Here is a 27,021-nt window from a genome sequence, read left to right as displayed (position 1 = left end):
CTTTTTATGTGCAGAGATGTGCCGAGTTGTTAACCTGACAGGTAAACCTAACTTGACCAGATGGTTTGTATACAGAACCATCTGGGAAGTCATCCTTAGAAACTGTTTGAAAAGAGCAGGCACTTTCAGAAAACACTTGTCAAGTGAGTGGATGAACCATCTATAACATCTAACACAGGTTAACTTTAACCAGTCAGGTCAAGAGTGAACTTGTGTGTTCAGGAGTACTTCTGTAGCTATTAACTTAATCTGTGTGGTTATAAGTTTAGTTTCTCTCCTGTGTTTTTAAGTTCAGGTATCTGGTTTATTTTACTGTTTCATGTTTGCTTTCAACTATATAAAAATCTTGTTAAGTTACTGCTAAGAAAAGTCAGCATTTCTGCTGCTATCTGATATTTCTTTGTCCCTGTTTTTCCTTACATGAATGTTCTGTTGTATTACAATACAACACAAATATAATTAGCACATGTGAAGTGCAAGAACACAAGTGATCATCATAACATAATCACAATTACTCTGTTTATAATACTTAATGTTACTTTAATTATTGGAAACTATTACAGCACCATTAAGCAAATTTGTTTCAGCTAATGAAGTTGTAACCAACAAATAGGGAAGTGTATTTTTTTTTCATTCCACATTAAATGAGGTGGCCTCATCTCTGTGCTGAGCCTCGGAAAGGAAAAGGGATTTCTCCGCCTAACTGACAGCGGCCTGAGCCAAAACTCCCAGATGCTTGTTTAATGCTGTGCTGGCTCACAGACGCTTGTAAATTGAACATGTGAGTATAATTCTAGGTGTCTGTTTGTCGTGTTCAAACACCGGTGAACCTTCTGCCTGCGTGGTTTCATCAACGCTCCCCGAACTTCAGAGAGGATTTTAAATTCCTCCTGTGCCCAACACAATTGTTCCCATAGAGGATGAGCCAATTAGTTTTTTTTTTTAAATGTTGTGATGCTTTATCTTCTGTGCAGTGGCTGTTGGGACCATGTTACAAATTATATTTAATGTGTAACTTCACCATTTGCACTGCGTCAAAGTAGGTTTGCAGTCGAGTTGCTAGGGAACAAAACGCCTCCTAAGACTGTGCTGTTATTTCTGAAAACTACGTCAGGTTTTTCACTCCTCTAATAATAAATGCTGTACTCACATGTTGCTTTGTTAGACAGATAAGCTGAGGAATCATGCCAAAGTAAAGCTAAAGTATCATCATATTTAATTTTATCAGGCGAAGCAGTGGAACTTTTGTTAATCCTCAAACGTGCTAAAGAATCAGTCTGTCTAAATTAGAGATGTACTATACTTGTGAACCATGAAATGGAAATTGAGCTCTAATTAAAGAAAGAATTCACATTCAACCCTAAAAAACAGTGAAAATCACAAACACATTTCACTCTCTTCAGCAGCCCTGTGAGCATAATAAAAGCCTGAAAGATGCCTGTTCTTGGGAAAAATGCTTTAGTGCAGGAACAAAATGACACATGCACCGTAATTGCTGAACAGACAGGTTCAAAATGGTGCGAATAAGATGTGAACATCTTAGGTACAGTAGTGTCTAAACAAATTCCAGAGTGCTTTTGCCTCCAGAGCATAAAAGCACCAAGGCACCATGTGTCCCACTGGAGTAATTGTCACAGCATGGGTCAGCTTGACACAGCAGTCTTCCCCTTTCAGGCTGGCCTTTTCTGCAGACACCCAAACCTTCTTTTTTAACTCCACCTCCACTCATATATTTTAAAGTCATTTTGGAAAATGGGTAAAATGACATTATTTACACATGTTTTTTTGCAGTTTCCAAGCACACCTTGTCCCCTTGCACTTAAAGATGAAAAAAAGCATCACGCGTCTTTCAGGGCATCTACTTTTAGTAATAGCAGTGAGGCAGCAGGAGCAAATGAAAGTGTAGTTGGGCCCTCAAAGGCAAGGGAGAAGAGCTGGAGTCAATGGTGCCCCTTTGCTCCGAGAGTCAAGCTTTTTACAGGCGTGGACCAGCTTTGATCATCTGCTGGAAAGCCCAGGCTGGAGAGGTGCATTAAAGGCACTGGGTGGCTATTTTCTATGATGCCATTGCATCAGGCTTCATTTTTTGGCCTTGGTACATTTCTTGTTATAGAGTCAAAATGAAATGGAAAAAAATATCTTTTTAACCCTTTTAGAGCACATCCCCAGTCAAACTGTGCACCTATCCAACAATATATGCCACAAAAAATTTAAAATAAAAGTCTTTGCATTTTGATATCAAAGCTAGCTAGCTAGAACCAACCAGTTCCAACCAATTCTATCATGACATCCACCTGTCAATCAGTCTTCAACTTTTAGCGGTGCAGAGCTAAAAGTCTTAGGGTGTTCAACACCTTGACTAATAAATTAATTGTTGCTAAACTGGGTCATATTTTGTTGAGAAAGTACTTTCCTCTGATGTCTTCCAGCTGCTCAGCTTCAATTCTGAGTCAGAATTTCTTCTGACATTTACGGAGTTTCCTGATGAAAAGATAACTTTACTTGTTTCTGAAGTAGCTACCCAGTAACTTCCATACTTTTAGCTGTGCAGCTAAACTAGCTGACTCAGGCCCAGGGTGTCAGGAGTCCCAGCAAGAAGACCACTTTTGTTGCTTCTGCATTCTAGGGATGTAAGAAAATAAACAAAAAGCAAATAGCACTCAGCTTCCCATTTAATGTGGAAATCAAATACCAAAGATGAATAAATGACTTGAGTCCAAGGGCAACAGAAAGACATCTTTTATCTAACTTTTGAAGGATGTACTTTCCATCCATGCACTGTATGAAATATCAGCTTTGTGATATTCAAGAGATGTAACACTTGTGACCTTTAGTTCCTGAACTAAAAATACTGCCAGTTGTATTACTGAGATCACTCTCCGGGATCATTTACTCAGACCATTCTCACTTAAACTGTAAAGAAGGTCATTCATTTGTAGTTTGTATTATGGTGTATGATAATGCAGAATTTCTGTAGCAAACATATAATGTGTGCTGATAACAACCATCCTCCTGGTGACACATTTTAGATACAGACACAGAGATGAAATGAAAGATAGCTCTTATGATGGTCTGTTTTTTGTCAGTTGATGGAGGTTCCAGTCATGGAAAATAATTACTGTCCCTCGTGTTTTTTAAAAAATGTCAGAAAAGGAAGAAGAAAGGATGAATGGCAGCTTCTATGAGGCAGCAAATGGATTTAACCACTTATGTTCTCATAGTACTCCCAAAAAAAAATATCACTACATGTAGCTGGCATTACACAGGTGCTCCTGGCTCTTTTGCTGCCGTCACCATGGAGACGACCCCCCTCTGGCCTAGTTTAGTTTGCCTGCACTTCTTAGCAGATAAACATGAATGCAGTTCATACAGTGCTCCACAGAGAGCACCTGTTCACATATTATGATCTATGTTCCTCTGCCTTCAAATGCAAGGAGGTTAGAATATGTGATCTTGCAGTCGAGTGGACAAAGGAACTCACACTATAAAAGGTTATTCAGACATTATGTACACTGTGGTTAAAGGTCAGAAAAGCTTGATTTGAATTTGCAATTTAAAATGCTTTACATTAAAACATTAATACATAAACAGAAATGCCTTTGCTGAGTCTATAAGCTCCACTACTTTGTTTACAAAATGGGGGGGGGGGGGAATCACATTTTCTACTGCATACATTTTCCAACCTGATACTATTGGCTATAATGTAAGTATACCATGTTTCTGTAATGATAATTGCAATTTTAAAGGCTTCACATTAAAACAGTAAAACACAGTTGGATTAGAAATTAAGAAATTGTGAGAAAATTGCAAGCATCTTGTAAAATTACAATTTTCATTTCAGATACTATGAAAAATGACATCCCCAAGATTTTCTAGTTTTCTCTTACAAGCACAAGTTACAACAACAGATATGTTGGATTGTTTTGTTTCATCCTGTTTTGTGGGGGTTATGGTTAGATAAGAATATTTTCTGTAAACATGGGGTTAGGAGTTCTAGTTCCACCACTGTACCTACAAAATGCAGAAAGGCACACTTTATACCTACCTACCTTTCCCACCTGTGGGTCCTGACCCAGCTTTTGGAAATGACTGTTTTGAAAGTATCTTTTCTCAGTGTAACCGAAGAGTAAAAATCAGAAATCCCTCAAAATACAAATTTTCCCCGCCAGTTCTCAAGAATTAATGATATATTTATCAGCCTGATACTATGACTCATAGTGCAAGTATACCATGTTTCTATAAGCACAATAGTGACAGATTTCAAACATGCTTTTGAGAGACTTCCGCTCTGGAGAATTTGTATGCTTGAATATCAAAGTGGTGCAATTATGGAACTAAAAATAAAGGTAAGGAATCAGACAGATTGTTATTGCTTGTAAATGTCATGCTTTCACCTCCAGTTTGTGCAGTGCAGTGCATATAAATTGACAATATGAGAGGCATGTTGACAGATGAATATTTTTTTATGGGTTATCGTTTGGATTTCTTATAGGCACATGCCTTTAATTTCCTGATTTTTCATGTGGAGTTTCTGTACTTTAAAGCCACTGAATATCTCGAGTAAAGTGGTAGAGGTCTTGTTTATCCTAGATCTCTAGGCTATATCTATCTCCAGTCTGTCTCTCTTTTATGATACATCCACCTTGCTTACTTGTACACTGGCCGTTTAGGGTCCCTGGGCACTGTGTGATGCTTCAGGCGTGTATGTGAATAACAATCATTTCACCTTAGGTAGCTGTAAGAGTATTGCCCCCAGTAGATAGATAAACCGTTGTAGGAAATGACAGAGAATGAGATAGAAATCAGCCATCCTTAGTCAAGATGGAGCCCACTCTCAAATGGCGGTCTGCCAACCAAGCGCACAGCTATCTCTCTTGCTCCGGCAATTGCACTGCAGACCAGACACATGTCGACATCCATCATGATCATATGTGACCTAAACTGGTCTAGTCCATGAGCAATGTTTACATAGAGTGAGCAATACAGATGTAGCGACACAATAAACACTGCTTGACCAAGCCTTGGCCTGTATCACCAGCATGTACATGCCACATGGGAATGTCCACTGCTTTTAGAAACAAGAAAAATGTATTGCAAAGCAGTGTGGAGTAACTGTTGCACCAGAAGATTCGTAGCTTTGAGGAGTGGAGGATTAAAAAATGTTGACAAAAACAAAAAAACACATATTTATTGCCTAGTTTGAAGACACCATTAGCCCCTTGTCTCTGTCCATGGATTCTACAATTACAACTAATTTACATCAAGTTAACGATGCATCATTGACAGCATCTTCCAGTCCCCTTTCCTACAATATGGGCTCCTGAAACATTTAAGCCATGCTGTATTGTATTGCTAAAGCAAGGCAACTAGTCCAAATTCTCCTCATTGTCAATAAATCCCATGAAAAGACCAAAACTAACAATGAATTTATCCTAATAACAAGTATTTTCTGTGCAGTCAAAGCCCGATATTGCTCGATCCTCTGTTCCATTAAGCTCCATTGTTGTCACACATCAGTGAGCTTCACTGTGCACTGGAATGACATGTTCCTTCATTACTATGAACAAGGACACTGTACTTAATTTTTAGTCAATCCAGCATACAAGTTTCTGCTGCTGTAAATACTCACTACAGCACCAACTATGCAATAATCCATGACTGAAAATAGTCCATTTACTAAACATTTAACATATACTAAAAACTACAATGCCCAGTTGTGTAAGGAAGTTGCGATGTATATGTGACATGTTTTTAAAGAGTTTGCCACACATGGGGTAAGGCAGAAAGGAAGGATTGAGAATTCCAAACCAGTGCAGTGTTGTTGGTTTTGGTATTTACATCAGATCTAATGGATAGTGTCGTGTTTATAAAGGGTGAAAGTAGTGCAGGTGATTGGCAGTTGTCTCAGCCTCTAACATACCCACCTACAATTTATAGCAATGTATTCTTTCTGATCTCACCCTGTGTCCAAGTGCGCCAGAGGAAAGCCAAGGAAGCTTGGCCGTGAAATGACCAACAGTACGTTTGGCATGCTCCTGACAGACTCTCTGCGCTGCTGGGTTCACAAAAACAGAGCCTTTGGTGTCCTCTTGTGCAGCTCTTGTACTAAACATCTATTGACTTGTGGAGGCAAAGGCAGAAAAACAAACGTGGTGCTGATACTGATACTGATACTGAGGACAGACAGGATGAGAATCTACATTGTCTGAAACATGATGCATCATTACTTATATTGAAAAACACAACGCATGTTGAGGCCATTTGTTTAAGATTTTTTTCTGAGCAGACTCAGCAGCTGAGCTTGTTGCAAGTTTAAATATTCTTAATAATACAGATCATATTGTTTATCCTGCTGTAATATTATTTCCATTAAGTTTGTGATTTAACTGTAGAAAATATAACATCTTTCAATTGTTTATTCTAAGATTAATACACACATGCATATAAGTGGAAGAGTGTGTGCTGGCCTGGATGCTTTGAAACTTCAATGGCAATCGAAGTCCAAAGCAGTCTTTGAAAGCTTGTTTTTTATTTGTTTGGGGTTTTTTTGAAAAGAAGGAGACTGCACCAAAAAAGAAGCCAAATGTGGATAAAGAGCGAGAAGTGGAAGTCCTCTATGAAGTTTAATTGGTCTCAAAGCCCACATGCATAAAATCCAGGCAAATGCATGTAATATGAGCGCCCAAAACAGAATCCACAAGTGGAAAAGCAGCCTTGTGATTGAGCATTTCTGCTCTGCATACACAAATGACAAGCACAAGCTTGACCCTCCCTATGCACTCGCAACTCTTTAACATTCGCTTGCTCGTCAAATTAACCTTTGAGACTTTGATAGCAGGGATGGAAAAGACAGTGGCTGTTTTTTGGGACAGTCTTAGTGCTTTGTATGCCCAGTCAACCACCCCTTCTCTCTGAAACTTGTCACTTCAGGATATGAACATGATATTACTCTCTGCACTGGGAGAAACTGTTGGCTGTGAATGTAGTCAGTTATGTTGGCAGTTGCATTTCGTATAAAAAGATATTTACAAGTGCAATATGTTGTATATGAACATAATCTGTAGGAGACTGGGTTGGCTAGAGAGCCCTGAAATCCAGTCAAAGTTTTCACTGGCTTGCATGTAGAGATTGTGGCGGGTCATTTCAGGACAGAACTATAGACAGCATAATAAACACAAATAAGATGACAAATGAGACACAAAAGGAACAGACAGTTCTGAAGAACTTATAATTGGCCATCGGTCTACAGTGTGTGCTGTTATTTGAGGACTGGGTTTACAGAAACACTGAATCAGAGTTTTCGTTTGATCGCCTTACATGCCTGAGAGCTGCATCTCATCTCCAAAGTTTCTCCTCCTCACTGACAGTGAGTCACCCCCAAAGTACCTTGACACAGGGAGTAAACAAGCCTGCCTCTGTTCATCATTGTAATCTTGTTTGCTCAGAGGGCAGTGCCTGTGCAGGACAGCACACTGCCACGGGGATAAAGGCCCGTGGTGGAGATATTGTGATCCCTGTTTTCACGTCTTTAAAGGAGATGGGTTGTAGTGGCCCCACAGCTCGGCATGTGTGCACACAAATCTGCGTGACGTCACTGGAGATGAAGGGTGACCCACAAAGCTGCATCACAGAAACTGTGGGAGGCACGAGTGTAACTGAAAATTAAAAAGAACAAGGAAAAAAAAGACTACAATTCATGCTCTGCTAGCTGTGTTGATAAGATTGAAAAAGATAGTTCGGACTATTTGATATGGGGCTCTATGAGGTACTTATCCATAGGCAGTGTATTTCTTACATTAAATGCACCAACATGGAAGCTAAGCAATATACAGCTGTGCACAGGGTCAGCAACAAAGCACATTTTAACTGCTTAAATAAAGGTCCCCATAAAACAGTTTAAAAATACACTATTCTATGAATATTTTCAGCCCTTTCAGACAGTCTTTCTGATGGGAAACTGCTGTTATATAAGCCAAATAATGCTCTCTCCAAACTGACCAAACTCCATAAACAAAATCTGTAATTTTACCTTACAGAACACTAGAGTTGCTGATCTACTGCTGCCTTGATCCAGTTTGTTAGTCTTATTATGTGACTTTTGTCAATCTGGACATTCTTTTTAAAACACAAACAAACTAACAGGTCAAGGTGGTGGTAGACCAGCATTTCCCATGTCCTGTGAGTTAACATTACTTATTTTGTCAGTGGAGTCTGGTTGGTTTGGAGAGAATGATATTTGACTTATATAATTTGGCTTCCTATCAGAAAAGGCTGTCTGATAGCAAGGTAAAGCACTGAAAATATTGTGAATAAAGCATACATTTACATTGATTTGTTTTGTGTTTACCTTTTTTAAGTGGCTAGAATACCTTTTGTTGCTGACCCTGTCCACAGCATTTGTTTAGCTTCTGCAAAGTGGGCGTGTCAACTGACATCTGTTGAAGGTAGTACGTTGACTACCTCATACAACGCCACATTTTGAAATAACCCAAGTTATGCCTTTTAATTGGCACTTAGCGTGGAAAACAAAAGTATATACAGAAAGTTTGTGTGTATTTTACTTACCTTTTTGTAAAAAACTAACCTCTGGCTGCTGTAATTTGAAATGACTGCCTCCACATGGGGGGAGTTTACCTTTCAAAGTGATCTCTGGGGTGCATAATTACTCTCCCAGTATGCAGCCATCAAAAGCAGAAAGAGAGGATTGCAATTGTGTCACAACAGAATAACTCATCCACCAACACCACAGCTGTTACAGAGTCTGCATTTTACAAAGGTGCAACGTATCTCCACCCCAGACTTGATTCAAACTCTTTGGTGTGAAGAACGGCGGGCGGGGGTGTTGTGATGGCGGATAGGCGGTTGGGGTCACATGGGAATTATGAGTGAGTTTTTCTTGCAAAAATAGAACTGTAAAAAACAATAAAACACAAGTCTCAGTCTCAAGTTACAGCTTTAGCTTTAGTTTAGTCCTTTTTTCTGTTTCGTATTCGTTTCGCTGTCGGGCGTCAATCCCTGCACCGTGTAACATATATAGTTCACTGTCATTCAATATTGTCAGTGCGGCGTAGAGTAATTATGGACAACAGAACAATGCTTCTGGGTGACAGCGAAGGGTGAAAGACTGCGTGTGGCAGGAGGAAGATCTCAAGAAATGAGTAGAAATGGAATGGCAGCATGCTGAGTCTAGAAAATCATACCTCTTATTTCATAACATTATATTCAGCACCTTCAAAATCCAGTCAGTTATTTTAGAAACAGTGGAAACCTGAAAGCTGTTTTTGTTTTCACAATTTGAAGGAAAGGGTGTTGGAAGAAGCAGCAAAATAGCAGTTACATTATGCAGTTAGGATACCTAAAGATATACTGTGCACTGGCACTTTAAATATCTTCACTCTTTGACCAGTGGAAGGGTCTTCCTTCGCTGGAGGTGCAAGAGCTGAAAATCTTTAAAAACACTTGAATTTTAATTGACTTTAATGTAGGATTTTCAACCTTTGAAACATGCTTGATTTCAATATGATTAGACTTAAATAAAGTGTTTAAAAATGTGTGCAGTTTTAATTGCATGACCCTATAATTGACCCTTCGCTAAGCCCCTCCTCTGAACCACAACTGTCCAATCTTATCATAGCTGTAAGGTGCTGGAATAGCTTGAAAATGCCTGAAATGTGTTTGAATTTGACTTTGGAAAAGGTGCAGGAACCCTTTTCCTTGGAGCAGATGGTGAGCCTGGTGGAGACCTAGATTTACCCTCTGCAGATGTACGGCACAGAGGTGCACAGTTGTTATGATGCATGCTGGGCAAACAGTTGCTAGGCACTTCAGTGGCATTTATTTTGTAGCAGGAGACTTAAATTTGATTTAGATTTGACATGTAAAAAAATAAAAATAAAAAGTATGAATAAGTAAGACAATAACGAAACAAGAATAATAAATGAACTTCACAGCAAATGTGCAGCTAATTCACAATAAATAATTCATGTCTGAAAAGGAGTAGGAAGAAGTGAATACTTTTTTCATCAATAAACTTTGTGTGAAGCATGAATATTTAAGCTTTTTTCACCAGTTATAACCATACACAGCTCGATGAAATCAAACAAACGTGAATATTCATTTACAGCGGGACCACAAAACCCTGTCTTACTATGTCTGGTCCACTCTCCGATCATTCATCCCAAATCAATTCAATATGTTATTGGTGTTACTTTTGTCATTAAAGTGGTTCCATCGAGTAACTCCTTTCATTGTAATACGATGACTTTCAGCATTAATCCTCACTAACTGCCTCTTGAACACAGAAGTTCCTTTCAAAGTGTCTTGACCTCTCATTTGAAACAGCTTTTAGATTCTTTCTTAAATTTCTTGCCTTATACATGATTTGACCTATTTTGAAGTCATTAAATTTTACTGCTTTTAATTCAATGAAGAGTGGGTTGGTCGGTCCTCTGTGAGTGCTTCTGTTTACAGTTCTTCTGGATGGATGGATGGTATGTCAAAGCATGAGGGATCCAGCATTCCCCTCTTTATTCATTCACAAAAAGGCTTTCTGATATGAATGATGCTTTTATATACTTGGCTTCAGTGATTTTCAGGCTGCAAGGTTTTCTGTCTCGCAAACATGATTTTTCATTTTTATTTGTGGAGCTTTTAAAGAGGAAAGAGTTCCCCTTTCACATTAAGCTTGTCTTTGCCTTGTTGCTACAGTATATCACATTCAGTCAAAGAAGTCAGTAGGCGTTATTTTAATGTCAGTGGTCTTGCACAGTTGACTTTTAACTCTGCAGCCTTAGACTGCAGGCTAATAAGGCCTCTAATGAGTGAAATTATATAATTATATTACAAGTCTTCTGTCTTATAAAATGCATCTATTGCTCCCTACATAGCACAGAAATATAATACATTATTAAGCACTACTCGCTTTAATTATATTTCTTTCGCAGGAGGAAATGGATTTCAATAAACTAAAGCTTTAGACACAAAATATTCAAAATAAGCCAAATTGCAAGAGGAAGGATACATTTTTCTTAGCCTTATGGTTCATGATATCAGTTTCTTATATGGCTGGTACATGGACAACCCATGCAGCTTATTATTGCAAAATAGTAACTCCCATGTAGACCATAGTGAGCCAGGATGATAGCCTACTATTACAAGCTATGGTTACATTACAGTAGTCTAACCATGGCAGCCTTTAGTGTTTAGCCGTTGCAAATGTTGCGAAGCATTGTTGGCTACACAGCAAAGCTACCTGTCTGAACAGAAATCGGAAAGCTGCAGTAAACAATAACGTTTCAAGCCCTGAGTTAAATGAGCTGACAGTTTCAGCAGACCTCAGATATTCAGGCAGCTTGTTCTACAGGTGGGGAGCATAGAAAGTAAAAAACTGCTTCACCTTTCTTGGTTTTGATTTTGGGAACTCAGTTAACCTTTCCCAGATGACTTGAGGCAGCATAACAATATTTTATTTAAAATGGTATTTTGACACATTTTGCCTGTATAACAAGTTGTACATGCTGCTATTTTGAAAATTGCAGTTGGCCATATTGCGATTTTGATCAGATTTTCGATTAATTATTCATTCCTAGTTTAAGGTATTGTTGAGACAGGCTACACAATCCAGGAGGTCCAGCTTGAGTCACAGATGAATGAGTTTAGCGGTTTATCAGACACAAAAAAACACTACACATCAGTTTGTAATACTTGCAGTAAATGCTGAACCTGGTTCAACTTTTTTGCTGGACAACCCTGCATTATTTAATAAAACTACCCAGTGTTGGCACTGCCACTACATCAACAGAGAGGCTCCATCCAAAAGAACAAGAGAGCTGTGTTTCTTCACGCAGGGTTGAAGTTGTTCTGAATGCAGCCACAGTCCTGTTAGGCAGCACAGCTTCTGTTTAGCATTTTACAGCCACCACTATTAAACCTCAGGCTCGTGTGTGTGGTGTAAAGCGTGCATGAGGACACACATAATACAAAGCACATTCTGAAATCGCATCAAGTTCAGTGTGGAAAGTGGTGCATGTATTATTTTTGTGTCTCCCCATCATTTATACATCTGGACCTGGCTGACATATCTGGGGCTTTGCTTTCTGCCTCGCTGCCTGTCAGAGAGGAGAAACACTGTTTTGATTGGCAGGTTAAACTCTTCAAGGTCAGCTTGCTCTGCAGCTCACCCTCTCAGTGTAGATTACTGTGGTAATATCTCTCCTGTCGAGTGTCTCCCATCCCCCCCGTCGACCGGTTCTCAGTCTACACTCAGATCTAAAGATTGTGTCCTTGCCTCCTCATCATGTCATTACATAAGCTACTGCACAGGTTGTTGAGCATGGAGATTGTGCTGCATGTTACATTTGCCATATCTGGGATGCTGAGAGAAATGAATGCCATTTCTGCCAGTGATATCACTTGGTTGGGTTGGAGACGGGGAATGGGATGTGGTTAGATGATTGCAGCCTCAGAAATTGGCCAACATCTGGCTGGTGTCCATATTCTTCACAGAGATTGCATGTTTAAGTTGGTATTTTCCCAAGATTCTGTTTAAATAGTATGTGCTTAAAGGAATAGTTTGGATTTTTTTGATTCATCTACTAATGCATAGTCAGTGTATTGCCTACATTATATGGTGGTGGGGGTAGCCCCAGTTTGGAGAAGCAGCAGGAGTATTTAAGCCACCTAAACTTCTTTACGTTGCCGTCAGACAGCCTTTTCTGGCAGGAAATCGCTGTTACATAACCTGTTATAGTGCTCTCTCCCAAACAACGAAACTCCTTTGGGAAAAACAGTAATTTTACCTCACAGACCACAGGATTTGCTGGTCTTCTACTACACTGATCAGTTAGTTTGTTGTGTTATTGTGTCTTTGTTGAGTCCAAACTAACTCTTCAAAACAATGAAGTCAAGTCTAGGGCTGCCATGCTAATGATTATTTTCATTATCAATCAATTGATCAGTTGTTTGGTCCATAAATTGTTAGAAAATTGTTGAATCCTTTGTTTCCCAAAGCCCGAAATATCATCCTCAGATGTTTTGTTTTGTCCACAACTCAAAGATATTCAGTTTGCTGATCTTAGAGAACTGAAGAAACCAGAAAATTTTCACTAATATTAAAAATATTCATTTGAGAAGCTGCAATCAAAGAATTTGGACATTATTTTCTTTACAAAATGGCTTGATATTCAAAATAATTGCCAGTTAATTTTGCCTAATAGTTGTGGCTCTAATCTACTGAAGAAATGTGTAACTTCATGTGTGAATGATTAAGCTACAGTGTTTTGCTTTCAGGGAGATATAAGAGAGCGAAAGAGAGGTGGTCAGATACCTCTAAACAGAGTGATATTTAGATGAAGAATTATTATGAGTCCAGCATTTTGTGACAAAAAGTGGTAAAAAGTGATGAGCAGAAGGATTGGAGAGGAAAATGTGAAAACACAGCAGGAAACAGGAACTGTGTTCTATGAAGCCTCACAAAAGAACTTGTGCAGATGGCTGCTGAAAGCCACAAAGGCAAATCCTGAGTTGCTAGCGACTAATATCACGATGACATGCTTATTGTGTTCCGATCATGCTATTTGTTATGCATGCATATTTAGCAGCGCATTTGAAATAATGACGCATCATTAATTCGTGCACAAGATGCTGTCACCACAGCCTGCACTCTGTGTTTGTGATTTACATGTGAGAGCAGCTGGAAAGTGTGTGAAAGTGTCAAGAGCAGCTCATCAGTCCCCAGTGGGACCCAATATACAACTAATATATGGTGTTATTAGGAAAAATGAAAAGGGCTGCCTCATGTTAACACCCTCGCACAAGCACAAAATGTTCCCATGGTTTGTAACTATAATTCAAGGACGCATTATAAATTCTTTTCACATGAAAAATGCTGCACTTAGCTGACAGTTTGTTTTATTATGTTAAATGCAACTGGAATGCCACTGAGTGACACAGAAATATAGCCTAATCTATTATGAACTACTATAATGTTTCACAATAGAGGGTGTAATTTTAAACTAATATTCTGATGTGACTTTGTAGGGGCAGTAAAAAAAAAAATCACATAAGGCATTTGAATATGGTTTAATGTGTCTAGTGCGATGTAAAATGGCATTTATTTACCTTTTCACTTTCCATTCTAATTTTGCATTCTGATAAGGCTTGACAGGAGCATTGAAATGTGAATGAATGCGCTGTCTGGGAATATTTTTCCTTTATATTCCTGCCAAGTAGAGTTAATGGCTTTTAATCTGTGCATCAGTTGGCCAGCAAATACATTTTTCACAGCGTGAAGGGGGGAGAATGAATGGCAGTCATCAGGAGCAGCATCACATTCACACAGCTATAGTGCAAAGGGGTGTTTATAGTCTCATCTTCTCCTGTGCTGGCAGATTACTTTTCACAACCGGTTGTATATCCTTAGAGCAGGGATATTGGTATATTTTGATCAGTCAGTTTGTACTCATCCAACATCTGCGTAGAGGTGGAATCTCATACAACTGGCTAGATTGCCATGAACATGGACATCCATGGTCCGGGGCTGAGCAGTATAAAAGGAAAGGCTGTAATTTTCTGATCTTACCAGACTGTTTAAGTTTTAATTACGTATTGTGAACCTTTACCGACACAATCTGAAGTTCCACAGCCAGATTTCTTTTCACCTTTTTTTTTCATTTCTACAAAAACAGTTACTGCTGAAGTAGTAGTTAAGCCTGCTCAAATTGCTAAGGGGATCCTTAGAGAAGAAGATGACAAAAACTAAACTGCAGCGAAACTTTAGGAGTGATAGGAAGCGGGAGTTTAAGGACAAATTATTTTGTTTCCAAACAGAATTTATTATGTGATATTTTTCTACTGTCCTGACATAGAAGATAATTGTCCTTAATGTGTTTATTTTATGTGTAAATGGATTTAATTGTGCACAGGCTAAAACATCTATTAGAGGTTTTCATCATTTGTTGCTTACTGCACAAACAAACACAAAGATATTTGTGTTTTTATGCCATAAACAGAAAATTCTCATGCTGTCAATCAACTAATTGATTATTTGCTCCAGCACTAAGGTCAGTTATGGTTAACAGTATTTAAAAGACCTTATGGTTCCTCAGTAGCGTTGTTAAAGAAATGTAGGACAGTAGTAATCAGTGTAGACGGCACCCAGACCTTCACGTTCCCTACCAGGGCTGTACTGGAAATCTTCCCACACCTCCACAACAGGCGGCATCTGCTGGGAGGAGATCCCCAGCTGCTCTCTGTACTGGTTTTCCAACACATGGCTGGTCTCCAGTGGCCGTTCCCTGAATATGGCCAATTGTCTGTGAAAACAGTCCATCGATAATGGATATCTGCCACCCCACCACTGACATGCACAGATTACTGAGCTGATGGAACAATCAACAGGGCCAAAAGAAGTGGGCTTATTTATCTGTTCCTTGCTTCCCAGAGCTACAGTTGTTTGAGCCCATTGTGCACTGTGATTACTCTGAGATTTCAAATGCAAAGCAGGTGTGCTGTGTTTGTCTTGCGTACCTGCAGTTTATTCTTTTCAGCGTAGTTTTAAAACAGAAATTGTCACAGTTTTTAATTCCCAAATGGATGAAGAGTAACAACCCTTGTGTCCGTTTTGGTTTGATCATCTTTCTTTTCTATATTTTTACATTTTAATCGAGCAGATGACAATGAATTATTGCAAACAAAGACACTTTTTCAAAAGAAGCCCTGCAAGTATCTGCAGGGACACCCGGAGCATGCTGGGAGAACTAGCGTAAGAAAGACTACTGTTTTTCATCTATTTGTACAAACATGTTTTTTCTTTTCTTTTTCATCTCCTTTAGATTTGAGTGACTGCGGAGAGTGTGGAGGAGGCATTTAAAGAGACTCTGTGGCGTTGAGTTAAAGGTTAGTTCATGTTCCTTTATACAACTGAAACACAAAGCACCAAACATCTATTTTTACTGAATGCCATGTTTACAGCCTAACTGCCTCCCGATAAACGAGCACAAGCATTCTTTTCTTTGTATGTTTTGTACATCTTAGTACTTCAATTCATACCTTTTTGTGTAAAATTGGTGGCTATAGTGCTGTGTTTATATTTATTTTCTATTTTTCTATAATGTTTTCTCCCATTTCTTGGTATAACACGCTATTTACCCGATGGAGGTAATTTCAGATTCATTTAAAACTATTTTATTGTTGTGTTTCATTGCTCTTTGATGGTGGATATTATGTTGTTCATGTTTTAGAGATCATTGAGAATTCATTAGGACATAAATTTAATGGACTATAAAATGTATTTGCCCCTGTGGAATATCATTTTCTTCCAATACAGAGTAACTAAAATGCTGTCTAGGCGTGTTAAAATATTGTGTTATATATTATGTGAATATATTCCTCAGATGGTAGGCATGAGGATGGAAGATGATGCGTCATAACCTTTTCTATATCATTCACTTGGGTAAAAACGTGTGTTCAGAAGAAGTTATTTTCTCAGTGTGGAGTTACTGAAGCTGCTTACTGCATATTTTGCTGCTTTGATTAAAGCTTGTTGTACTGGAACATTCTCAGCCCAAACCCAAAGTGTACTGTAAACTTACAAAGGGGCTGACGCTGTGAATATATGAATAGACAATTAGCGAGTCTGCTATGACCCTTGTGGACCGTGCTGCTGCTCGGAGGACTAATTTGCGGATGCACCCACTGTTTAGATGAAGTGTACGGAAAAACCAGCAGGCTGTCAGTTATGCAGACAATGTAGCCTTCACACCATGATGATGGATTACTTATAGGTCCTGTCTTGTAAGCCTGTTTGAACTGGGCACATTGCTTGTGCATGACAAAATAATAAAAAATCATTAATGGATTTATTCATTAGTATAGGTCCAGTACATATGGGTGGAATAATGTCTTATTGATTTTATATTAGAACAGAGGGGGATGTAATCAAATGATGACTGTACACTACATCCACCTGTCATCGTACGAGCTGTGTAATCAGGAGGAAAAGAAAAACAAGATAAATCGTGTCGTCTGCGAATCTGATGGAAACTCTTTCTCATACTGAGTACAGAGGAAAACCTGAGACTGTTGTGTCAAATCAACACATTCTTATATTTTAATATGGAAAGTAGCTGGAACCAGTCATCCTCGTCATTTTCTGTTTTAATTGCCAATAGAATTTTAATTGGTTGGACTTGAGGTGATGTGATGTGATATGATGTGATGATTTGTTAGAAACAGTAGTCACGAACATTCTCATCATTCAACAGATTTTTCATTGTTCGTGTTCCTAGAGTCATACAGTACAGAATTATAGCCCATTAAAATGTCAAACAAACACATAAAAAGACTACTACAACCCTGATTCTGAAAAAGTTGTGATGCTGTGTAAATAAAACAGAATGTGATAATTTACCAATCCTTTTTTTTAACATATATATTGAAAATAGTACAAAAACAATATAATTAAAGGTTAAATTTATCTGCTTCCTTGATTTTTGGAAATATATATGAAATTTGATACCAGCAAACAAGTTGTGACAGGGGCAACAAAAGACTGGAAAAGTCGTGTCGTTTTTAAATTCCATAACTTGATTATGTTTTACAGTTTAATACCTCAAAATAATAATACTTTATGGTGTGGCGAAGCAGAGACTTTATTCATGCTGACTCTGACATATGGGTTTTGATATAACCTGGTGGTTCCATTTGTATTTTGACGTGGATTCAAACTTGTTCAACCCTCAGCGCGCTGTCAGATTCCATCCTCTCACTCCACACTTCTGTGTTAAAGTCTGTATTCAACCGCCGGCGCTGGTTCAGGCAGGGTTCAGTGGCTATTTACTGAGGCATTGTGAGTGATTCTGGCCTTGTTAAATCCTATTTTGTTTTGTGAGCGTGGAGCTCAGCCTCCTCCAGGCTCGGCGAAGGTGGAGGACGAAGCCGGCTTGCCGACTGGGGACCCAAAGAGCAGTCCAATTTTTCATCCTTATTGCCCGTGACATATCCAAAGTGGCAGAGTGCCGTCCACGGAGAGAGGCAGAGAAAGTGAGAAGCATGCAGCTCAGATGGAGTGAGAGGAGTGTATCTCTACTTCCGCCTGCTGTAGTCCTGAGTAGGGCCCCAATTTTCTTTGCTAAAACAATGCAATCCACCAGCGTTCATCAGGGCAGACGAGGTTAAACTAAGAGTCCCAGGGTTCCTGCCTCTCTGTAACTTCCTCCGCCTTCGAGCTTGTAGTTCAGCCAGAGAATAAATGCAGGTTTGAAGCTAACAAACAGAAAATAAATAGTATATTAGAGACCAGCTTACTCCTGGCTAAATGAAGATGTTCTACAGGCCTGAGCTTCCATTGCACAGGGTTAATTTTTTCCCCAGCATATCCAGTGACTTGTCGTATTTGTTAAAACTGTTTGTCATTTTAATGTCGGATGAATTGCTTGTCTGTGTGTGTAATTTTTAAAACAATTCCAGTACAATGTACTGTGTCACGTACTTCATTTTGATTAAGGCTGCTCCATTTTCATAGAGATTTTGTGCCAATCAAGTGTTGTAATTTTAGTTTTTGTTGTGATTACTTCTTGTTTTTTTTCTTCTCTTAATTACATGCCTTAACTAACATCCTGTGTGGATGTGAATAGAGGAAATTGGGTTCAAAATACCAAAGTAAATGACTAAATAAAAATACCATGTCTAAGTCTCATCTGCTGATAGCAGTTTTACAGTTTTATGCTCCTTAAAAAGAGCATTAAACAGTGAAAGTGTATAAAATACATGTAAAAAGTTGTCTTCAGTTCCCCATTTGAAAGAGCTTTCTGATGGCAAAGTAAAGCAGAACCATTTACCTTTACTTTTTTTTTGAAGAAAGGGTTTATCAAGGTTCCATATAAGACTAGGGGTTCTATCAGTAACCCTTTTCATCCAAAGAACTGTTTTCGTAAGGAGTTATTCAAGGTTTATTGAAAGCGTGGCTGGTAAAAGATGTTTTCTAAATTTAATCAATAGTGATTGAAACATAGATCGTTAAAAAACTATCTCATCTTTAGAATATGCTATGATTGTTCGTAGAATTCTTGGAAACCCTTTGTTAGCACCCTTAGAAAGTGGAAAGATTCAGGATAGCATCCGTGGAAAGGCTTCTGCGTAGAACCATGACACTATAGAAGGGTTCTCTGTAGAACCTCTCATAGAAGGTTCTGGGTGAAACCTTTCGCAGATAGTTCTATGTATAACTAGGGATGTAAATCACAAGTTTGATCATGATATGTTGTGACATTGATTCTTTGGACAGTGATATGGCATTTGCAGATATCGCAAAGTCTGCCACAATATGATTTTGTTTCGATTCACTTCAGGGGGCTGCTGCATTATGGATTATTTTATGATTGGTTCACAGAATTAATTGAATGATTTTTGTAATAAATGTGCGAGCATAAGCACGCCCAATTCAAACCCAATATCAGGAAAGTATAAATCTTAAATGACAATATTTTGAATTTGGATTAAAAATGATTTACTTTTTTTTTTAAATACTTTTTACATGCTGACTATTATGTACATATCACCTTAAATCACATGGTTAGAAGGCTGTTGTGGATTTTGGTTTGCAGAGGCTTTGAGTTGAAGGAGTGTATATTTTCAACACGTTGGCTGTGATTCTGAATTGAATAAAGAAGAGTGTGAGATCCGTTCTGTCACATGCAGGCAGCGTGGTGATGGAGGGCTGTGAAGGGCACTGTCAAGGTGACTTCTGGGGGAGGTGAATAAGGGGTGGGATCTTTCGTTGGGGGTGTGTGACTTCAGAGAGCCTACGTGACTGAGAAATTTTCCTGAGAGAGATTCCCCTCCAGTTTCCCTTTGCCTTCATTCTCACGGTTGAGATTAAGATCTCTTGTTGTAATTATTGCTGTGCGAGGCGGCCTAATTCTGCCAAGTCGATAGCATCGCACCCGTCAGGTGCTATAGAGGGTATCTGGCACCAGCTGTTCATGTCCTCTACATGTTCCAGTAGGGTGCAGTGGATGGTAATGGCACTGTTATGTGATACATGTCTGTTGATCGACTTGCATCTGGAGAGCTGCCAATCCCCCCCCTCGCCCTTACCACCCCCTGCTTCCCTTCGCTTTCCTTCAGTAGCTGCAGGAAGTAGAAAAGATGATGAAAAAATGAAAAAAGGAAAAGGAAAACCCCTGGGTGTCTGGTATTTTTAACACCTGATGTACAATAAGGGCATCAATCATCCTCCGCCGTCCCAAGAAACGTATGTCTGGCTGCCTTCGCCCCCCAAACACAGGTGCTTGACAGGCAGAGTCGATTCTGCCTAATGAGCAATTGTGCTGCCGTGTACTGTACTGTCTTGTTGTGCACCACAAGGCACGGATCCAACCAGACTGCTTTCATCAGCACGCAGACAGAGTACATATCCACCCAAATAACTTTTGTCAGGATTCATTTCTCAAAAGCAAAGTTTCTACAAAAGACAGTTTTCCTGTGTAGGTATTAGACAAACACCCAGGTGGAACAGAACGAGTGAAAGAGAGATTTCAAAAAGCTGCAGCTGAAAATGCAGTTTAACCTCATGTATCCTTGTGACCCCTCATTCAAAGTAGCCATACTGCACCAGCTGTCTCCCAAAAAACTCTATGTTGACCTTCCACAAACATGAATGTAATGGTCATGAATACATGAAATCATCTCATCTTTATTTTGAAAAAAAATCATTTTGTTTATCCAGTGTTGCTAGTTAACTAATCTGAGCTTCAAAACTATGCTGGTTTGTTTTTGTAATTGTAATTTTGAAGTCCAATCTCCAACCTAGAGCCGAAATACTTAAACAATTAAATGAACAACAAAGAAAATAATTGGCAACAATTTTGATAATTTGTTGTGTTGAAATAATTTTCATGCAAAAACAAAAGCTGGTTCTTGCTTTTCAGTGTGAGGATATGCTGCTTTGCTTTGTCTGAGTTTTGGCTTAAGTTTATTAGCATTTCATTAGCAGTTCATAAGCGTATACAAGCAGAACTGACAACAGTAGAAATAGAAAAAGAGCTATCTATATAAACATGCACCCACAAGTTAATATTCATTTACAAATACAACCATACACTCAGATACAAACATGCATACATGCTTCTAACTTTGTAGCATAGCTTTTACTATAGTAAGCAGACAGTTTATCCTTTATTAGCAGTATATGAAGACTTAATAGATTAGTCAACAACAATAAGTCCTCTGTGGGCACGCAAAGTGGAGGCTGCTGCATAAAGGATGGAACAAAACCCATTGGAATCAGGGAGAAAGAGTTTCCTTGAAGCACTTTATGTCACAAACTGATTAATAGTATGGCTCTTCTTGAATGAAAGATTGGTTATTATACTTATGAATGTAAACAGTTATGTATTTTAAGCAAATTAATGCAAGTATTATGTGCATTTCTTTGCAAACACAGACCCTTCTTTCATTTGTTAATGATTTTTAAATGAGTTAGTAATCTAGAAACACTTTGCATTAGTTCCTACTTAGATTTGTTAAAAGGTGTTTGGTTTCAATAACAGGAAGTTATTGTAAACTGTAAAATAGCTGCAAGTTAAACTTCAAAATGAGATTAAAATTTTTGTTACATAATTATTAGAAAATGAATATAAAGAAATGAGCCTGATTGGTGATAAGCCTATATTTGCTTGGTCGAATGCTTTAGCATCAGCTGGACCTCGTCAACACCCACAGCAAATTTATTTCACAGGAAGTCCTACCAAGTTTTTGCCAGAGTAACTGAATTCGGACACTATGATCTGTTCCCTTCACTTGGCTGTGGAGTGTGATTCTTTATTTTGGTAGACTGTCATCAATGTAACTGTGGGCGTTTAGATAAGTAAGTTGCCTTGATCATAAAGCTTGAACGATTCAAAGGAAATTAAAAGAGACAGAACGGCGGGATTTAAAGAGAGAGAAAATTTCCTTTGTGGCAGGCAATTAATCACATGGTAACCATGTATTTCACTGAGGCTATACAATCCTTGGAGACGAATGTAGGTCTGTGTTTGAGCACGCGTGTGTGTAGGTGCTCACATGTGTTCAAATGTCACTGTGCATTTGTGTTTGCATGGTTGCCTGTGCAGCATGTACGTAGGTTTGGATGTTATCTTCCTGCTGCAGCTTATGGATCCATTGAGCTCACAGTGATGCAGCTTAATTTTGGGTGACTGCACAACTTGAGAACTGAATGACGTTGAATGCATTTAAAATAACAGTTGCTGACAAATCCAAAGCTTTAGTGGCATCAAGATGAATTTAGTTTGTAGCTTAATGGGGATTTTAGTGGATGAATTATCATATTGGACATTGCTTTTTCTTAATATCATAGTCAGGAACTCAGACTTTACATATGCAGTGGATGTAAGGTTATATTTCTGCTTGGGAGTTGTTGTTGGCGTGCTAATATGTCAGTTTGAGCTGAAGAGCGAGTGCTGTTGAGTGGCGGATCGTGACTTTCCTTTCCTGTGTGGGAGCTGCTGCTACTCCCACACATCTCCCTGTCTCTCTTTTCTCTCTCCAAATCCACTGGTCTTTAACCTCAGCTCATTTCTCACTTAACCACCAGTCTACTCCATGTCACCACCATCCGCAAAAGAAATTAGGTAAACCATATGAAGTTCCACGCAGTTTCATGTCGGAAAAGCTCTTTTCCATCACGCATTCAACCATAAATCACCCTACTTGAGAACTGCAGTGGTTTGAATAAATTGCTGTGATAGGGTTAACGTATATTCATGCTAGCAACATGTGACATAATATATGCCTTTTCCCCCCCAAACACAGAGGCATGTCGGTTTCTATATGTGCGACAAGAACTGCACAAAAGTACAAAAGCAATGGGTCTCATGCAGAAGTTTGAGAAACTGGGATGGATATTTTTCACTTTTTTCTCACATTTGACAGATGTTGCAGCCCTAGATTAAATGTGACTCAACATGAATTAGCTGTAGTCTTTGTTGTTATTTGATAACCACTAATAAATAAAACGATCTGTACTCAGGCAAGTGAAAATTGTCTTTAGGCAAGTAGATTTCAGACTCACTTGCGGCCAGGCAGGTGAAAACAACATTATTGTTGAACCCTGCAAACAACTAACCAATTAATCGAGGACATGACACGTTGATCGATAATGAAAAAAAACAATCTAATTCACCTCATCTCAGTTTCCTGGGTACTGGGCGCTTCCAGAGAGGACAGAAGACTGATGGCTTCGATGCATGGGGCGCACGCTCTACCATCTGAGCCACAGGGGCAGCCCTTAAGTGGACATTTACATGGACAGCTTGCTGACAGCAATTTACATACCGCTGCTCAGCAGACCCACCAAATTGAATGTAATCATGTGCGCGTCAAGAAACCATCTCCGAATCTGTTCCCCGTTCCCAAGTAGAAAAAAAAAAATCCACTCAATAAATGTCTAAATAAAATGTGATACACAAAATCACATCTGGAACACAGTGCCCCACTGGCTGGGGGAGGCATGACCTGGCTGCACCTCCATGGCTGCATGCTTCAGTGCCTTCATCCATGTCTGTAGAAAAGGTATTTTTTTCTTTTTGCTGCCCTTAGGTGACATTTCCTTTCCACTTTCTTTCTTTTCGGATTTTGTCTTAGTTCATCATTGCCACTCAGGTGTCAGTGGCTTGTTGGTTTGTGGTTTGCTGCATATCCATATACTAATTGCAGATTACCTGGCACGAGCATCTTACTTAAGATGAAATGCGATTCATCAACATACTCAGGCCGGTAAGAACAGACTTGCCTGTCAGTAAGTTTCAACAATCCCATGTAGGATTGTCTTCTTTGCCTCTTAGTGTTTTGTGCAAGAACAAATACCAGGAAAAGAAAACAGTCATGAATGAGGCCCATTCTTTTCTGATGATGCAGTGTGACTTTAATCGTACAGAAAACATTATGCATCACATTGAACATGATGCATAATGCATGTGATCATGCATTACCCTCTCAGGTTTTCCATTTCTATGCTACAAATGTGACTTAGTGATTACTAGACTGCACACACAGCAATGCCTTCTGATAACAGTTATAAACAAATTTAGCATATTCTGAAATTTCACTCCCACTGACCTTCGAGGCTCTGTGTGGCTGGGTAGTAACGGGGTTGCTAAGGTAATTTAATTACCAGACCCTCCACGGGCAAGGGTAATTACTGCTCTCTAAATCCCCACTAATCCCCCTTCTGAGTCCCCTACACAGACTTGGCCCGGGGCGCTCGAACAGGCAGCGCTGACTTCTCGATCCCATCCCAGACAGAGGCCCTCCAAAAGAAAAACACGCTGATCCTGTCTGTGTGAAGATGCTCCTTGGTGGCTTGATTTGTGGAAGATGTGTACTCTCCGTACAGTACAGTGTGTCTGCCTCAGTGTTGCTTTCAGTGCAAAGGGATCCAGTCATCACTCACAGTGAATTCCTGTCACGTTGCTTCTCCTCCCCCCTCATGTGAGTGAGTCAAGGGGACTCTCAGGTCAAAAGGGCCACTCATCTCTCCATAAGAATGTCATAATTATCACTGCTGGGATGAATAGCATGTAACCTCTGTGAACAGCAGTGTCTGGTGACTGGAGGTAGAAGACGAGGAGAGGAGACACAGGCTACTGAGCATGCTAATATAACTTTGTGTAAAACAAGTGCAGGGTTTATGTTTAAATGAAAGTTATATGCAGATAAATAAGGTCATCTCTGTAGTAATGGTGCAAGTTTATCTACTGCTTATGAGTGAAGACTGTAAAATAGTGTATAATTTACTAACTGACTTTTTGATTAGGGCTACAGCTAATTCTTATTTTCATTATGGATTAATATGCCAGTTATTTCCGTGATTAGTTGAGTATCCATTTAATCTGAAAAAGTGTGAAAAATGCTCATCACATCTTCCCAGAGCTCAAAGTGATTTCTTGAAATTGCTTCCACAATGCAAAAACTCATCATTTACTGTCATTAAGGACAGAGAAAAGCAGTTCTTTTAGCTCTGTTTTGGTCTCCATCTATTGCTAATTGCTAGTTGTTAGATGAAATGTAATCTGTTTCATGATCTGTTTCATCCCCTGTCCCCCCAATTAGTATTCATTGTTTCTAATTTTAGTTATAGAGATGACCATGTTTAACTACCATACTTTGAAAAACTCACAGTAAATACTGTCTAGCATCACTCAAAGTTAACAACAGTCACAGCAGCAGCGCAAGTTTGTTTTGTGTCACTGAAATTGCAAAGGACATGATGCCATTTCAAAGCTTTGAGAGTTTTTCCAATATAAAACTTGCTGAAATGATTTCAATGTGGTTATTTGTACTTTTTGAACATTTCAGCATAACAATACCATGGTGACAATTATAACTGTGATAATTCTGGTCACTATAATCATGAAATGACATTTTCATTCAATTTAATCTCTAGTTGTGTGGCCAGGGTTTTTAGAGCTTTTTCTCTGAAAACAGTGGTCTGTTCTGTCTGAAAACAAGGTAGATGAAACTGGTCAGAGTGTCAATCCAAAGATGTTAAAACAATCTACAACTGCAGAGTTGCAAAGTACATCACTATGAGTGACTCCTTTTTTACATTACATGTTGTCATTTGATGCATTGTTAATATGAAAATATTAAAACATTTCTTACCTTCTTGGAATCAACTATTAGTTTTATGACTGAACATTCAAAGATGCTCCAACATCTGAGATTCAGAAACCATCATCATGGAAGAAATTACTAATTTTGCATTGTCCTACATCTTATCCTCATCTACTCGTTTGTTAAGTTAAAGGTGCAGTAAGTAATTCTTGAGACATAACGCTAAGGAGGTTGTGCTTTGGATTTATGGCTTGAAGATGGTTGATTGTTTAGTCTCATTCTCAGTTTGTAAAATATTGACGTCTTGGGAATAAGCTTTTAAGTTTGACTTTTCATTGCTTTTTGGCAATGTAAAGTTCTGTTGTTAGCGTCCTTGAAAGCACAGATTGTCCTTTAAAGTAACGTTTGACTCATGGGAGTTGTTAGCAGTTTAAAAATGTGAAATTTGAGGGAAAACAAGCTGGTCTTGTGTCTTCCTCTGCTCCTCTTGTAACCTCAGGTGGCAGCCAAACATCTGTGTGACATCAGTGGCACTGGAGAGTGTTGCTGACCCTAGCAGGTGTTGTGTGTGTGTAATTGTGTGTACTGTATGTGGGTGGGTGGGTGGGAGCTGATGTACAGTATTTGCAGCATGCATGTGAGTGAGAGAAGCCGGGTGATGGTGAAAGGAGCATCTGTGTGTATTGAAAAGAGTTCTGTGAATAGCTCCATATTTGAACAGCCACTTATCCCCCGATAAAGCTGTAAGTGATTCGTGGCAGCTTCCTGCCTGCAGGAGAGACAGAGAGAGGGAGGGAGGGATGGAGGTAGAGAGGACAAGAGGGGAGAGAATCAGAGAAAGAGATTAAATGAGAGCATCAGCTGTAATTAGGGCTACTTTCCTCCATTTGGAAGTGCATGTCTGTGTCTCAGAGAGAATTAGCACTAGATACTCTGGGTGGGCCAGTGCATTAAAGAGCAAAAGGCAAGATTTTTACAACCTGATGTAACATATCTGCAGGGATTGATATATGGGGGTTCACAGTGAGTGCTGACTTTGTGAGTCAAGGGGATGTGTGCCATGTGCAGAGGGAGTGGTGACAAATTTTCACTTTTTAGCACCAGGGCTGTGCATGAAAACAGGATCTGTCATAACACTGTAGCAGAGGATTTTCCCATCTTTTTCTTCAGACTACAAACCCACCTTTTCTTTAATACACCACAGTAACCCATGCTCAAATTTACCAGCCAGGTTTGGATGCACTCATGGTGCGTAGCTTTGGACAGAAATACAGCATGGTGTCCCTCTGAATTATCAGGCATGAGTGAGTATACCATTATCTCGTTATCTGTATCTGTTCAATGACAAAGCTGAGAAAATTCAAAACCTACTTCAATAGATTTTTGAATTTTGAGCCCAACAAGGGA

General features: G+C 39.1%; 1 protein-coding gene across 3 annotated transcripts in view; it reads left to right on the top strand.

Annotated features, from left to right (window-relative positions):
• Positions 1-27,021, top strand: part of syt1a (synaptotagmin Ia) — a 209,581-nt gene that overhangs the window by 67,090 nt on the left and 115,470 nt on the right. The window contains exon 1 of one of the 3 annotated variants that reach the window (XM_084711476.1): positions 15,829-15,894. The exons of 1 other annotated variant lie outside the window; for it this stretch is intronic. The gene's annotated coding sequence lies outside the window, so the exon portion shown is untranslated. Of the gene's footprint in view, positions 1-15,828; positions 15,895-27,021 lie in introns of those variants that run through there. One more of the 3 variants, XM_084711479.1, reaches the window with a different exon arrangement.

This window comes from Lutjanus erythropterus, chromosome 22 (assembly GCF_056507025.1).
Source record: "Lutjanus erythropterus isolate fLutEry1 chromosome 22, fLutEry1.hap2, whole genome shotgun sequence".
Classification (NCBI taxonomy): Eukaryota; Metazoa; Chordata; class Actinopteri; order Lutjaniformes; family Lutjanidae; genus Lutjanus; species Lutjanus erythropterus.
The sequence above is the reverse complement of the archived record's forward strand: the minus strand, read 5'-3'. Positions and strand labels throughout refer to the sequence as shown.